The following is a 2,845-nucleotide window of genomic DNA, read 5'->3' on the forward strand; positions in this document are numbered from 1 at the left end:
CGTCCCCCCCGGCGAGCCGTAGGAAAGCTCCCTAGTCCCCGACTCTCCGACAGGGGCTGAGGGAGGGAAAGCAGGGCGCAGTGTCCCCAGCAGCATGGCCTGCGGTGCTTCGCGTAGCTCCCAGTCGAGCCTAAACCACAGACGTCTGGAGGGGAGATAAGAGGCTGGATGCGAACACAGGCGGGTTTGGTTTTCTGTTGGTTTAAAAATAAACTCAGCATGAGTGCTGGGCTGGTGTCTGCGAGAGAGCATTCGTTACAGCTGCCCTCCCCGCTCAGACTGGGGGTGTGCAGGAACTTGTCCCGCTTTGGGGAGGTGGGTATAGTTAAATTTTGGGTGGCAGTCAGATACCTCCCAAGATGACGCTCCTCTAGAGCCTTAAAAACCAGCAGTGAACAAAACCTCTCTGCGTGGCACTGGCTATTCCGGGAGCTCGTGGCTGGCTCCTGCTCCACAGTCTGTTGGGGTTGGATTTGTGTTTGTCCAAGTAACGCGGAGTCTGCTCGCCTGGCACAGCGGGTCGTGCAGCTGAGCTGTGTTCAGCTGTGGAGAATAGCAGCTGTGGAGCACTTCTCCCGCTGTGCCGAGCAGGGAGCGGAACCCTGGGAGGTTTGTGCTTTGGCCGCCAGCTGAGCTGCCCTTGGCTGCCTCACACCCGAAATGCGAAATGAGTGGGAGAGAGTTAAGCTTATTTCCAGACCTGGTACAGCTTGTGGGAGTTCTTTCCTCCGGCTGAGCCCTGCTCTTTCTCCTGCTCCCTCCCGTCTGTGCAGGGGCTGCAGGGACAAAGGGCTGTGGAGCTGTTCTCTCCCCAGGCTGGGCTGCGGTTACCGTCAGCTGAAGTTCTTTCCTCTGAGAGTTACGACCTTTGGGGCTGTAGGTGCCTGGATCTTTCTCGTTGCTTAGTGGCAACAGCTTTCACCTCAGCTTATATCTGTGAGATTTCAGCGTGAATTTTCCTTGTCTCCTGCAAAAATCAGATCAACGTGCTTTGTCGTGAGGCGCTTTGTGGCTGTGGCCAGCAGGCCTGGCTCTGTCAGGCGCTGGGAAACGTGTGACCCCCTTCTTCTTTTTATGGACATTCCAGTCATACCTAAAATATTCAATAGATTTTTTTTTTTTCTCTTGGGCTCTGTTTCACTGAGAACTTTGCTGTTCAAATGCACTTCACCAGCAAGTTGGCTTCTGCTGTGCTTCAGCCTTTCAACCAGCAGAGCCAACAGAGGAGGACTCACCGGAGCCCACTGGCCTCAAACTTTGACTTGCAGAGCAAAGCCACTCTTGGATACTCGACACAACACCCACAAAAATGTGCTGAAAGCGTGTCAGGATCTGTCAGCAGCATGGGGGGACCCTTCTCTAGGGGTCTGTGTGGGTGTTTCTCCCTTTGGCTGGACACTGCCCAAGGCCTGGGCCAGCTGCTGGGGCAGCTCAGGGGCAGCTCAGCCCCGGCTCTCCCGAGAGCGGTGCAGGGAGTGCAGTGGCCGGGTTGCTTTGTCTGGCCTGGCTGCTTTCCAGCTGTTCCACATGGTTGTCGGTCATGACTTTCTGACATGCCTTTGCAGTCCCAGCCTGGGAGAAGTCAGTGGGAGTTGAGCTGTCCCTTCGCCTGCCCTAGGCAGGAACGAGACCGCCAGTTCCGCTCCCTCATCGTGGTGGTGAAACGTGGCCAGCCCCTGGAGCACACAGCGGCGTTGGCTTCTTTCGTGGCACCGCAGAGCACACCGTGTGTTTCAGCAGTGCCCTCGAGTCCTGTCGTTGGGCTGGATCTGGTTGGCAGCCTTTAGCTGAGATGTCAGGGTCACCCAGGGGCCTCTTAAAACCTCAATTACTGTACGTCTTCATTTCCTCTGGCTAGTGGCTGAATGCAGCGCTATCCATTCTCTCCTCGGGCCATCCTTCCCTCCCTCGAGGGTTCAGGCTCTGACATGTATTACACCCCAGAGGGTCTGTGATGAGTGATGGTCAATATCTCGAAGCCTTTGGCCTCCTGGTGACCTTGCTGGAGCAGTTGGGCTGGATGGGCTTCCCCCGCTGCCCCCCTTCAGTGCAGACAGAGCCGTTTCTCAGGAAAATGTCCTTTAAATGGCTTCTGGCGGCCAAGTGAGCATGGTAATGAATTTTTAATGGTGTTCTGCAGCGATGCTGCGTGGAAGACTGTCTCCTCTTCCTCCATCAACTAAAACCTTGCTTTCCAAAGCTTTGCCTCTTGTCTGGAGGCCCTTATCTTCCCAGAGTGGAGTTGCTGTGCAGGCAGGTGGCTGGTCCTCCAGCGCCTGCTTCAGACCACCTTGTGTTCCAGCTCCGTTTCTCGGACAGCAACCAGAAATCCCAGCGCTCTGGCCTCAGCAGGACAACTTCTCTGGGCGCTCTGCAGAGCCCCGGGGTGGGCAGGAGGTGTGCTGGTGTATGTCAGTGGTGTCATGAGGAGGGACGAGGTACCCTGTGTTTTACTCACCTCTGGTGGAGGCCACACTCCTCATCTCTTGCCTCAGGGAGAGAGGATGTTTATTTGCTGAGGATTTCCCTGTGTAGAAATGAGATCTAGACATACCTGGAGCCTGGGAGTGGTCCCACTGCTTAGCCGGGACTACTCAGCGAGTCCCCATCTTCCCTTCCAGTTTGAGGTGGACAAGCCGGGCAGACCAGGAGCGGGAGGCAGAGGGAGGCGTGGGGGGGCAGGAGGGACTCGCTGCGATTAGCTCGTGCCTCGCTGTTAATGGAGGGCCAGCTCTGCACTGCACTTTGGCAGGACCTCCTCAGGTGAGCGAGCCGAGAAGGCTCTCGCAGCCGCCTGTGCTGCCCTGGGGAAGGCGGCAGGGCTCTGTGCTCAGGGGAGGGGGGG

General features: G+C 57.0%; 1 protein-coding gene across 1 annotated transcript in view; it reads left to right on the forward strand.

Moving 5' to 3' along the window:
- The window catches only part of MRPL21 (mitochondrial ribosomal protein L21), a gene marked incomplete at its 5' end in the record, with an annotated part of 14,024 nt that overhangs the window by 9,976 nt on the left and 1,203 nt on the right, over positions 1-2,845 (forward strand).

The sequence above is a fragment of the Buceros rhinoceros genome, unplaced genomic scaffold, assembly GCF_000710305.1.
Source record: "Buceros rhinoceros silvestris isolate BGI_N320 unplaced genomic scaffold, ASM71030v1 scaffold22353, whole genome shotgun sequence".
NCBI lineage: Eukaryota > Metazoa > Chordata > Aves > Bucerotiformes > Bucerotidae > Buceros > Buceros rhinoceros.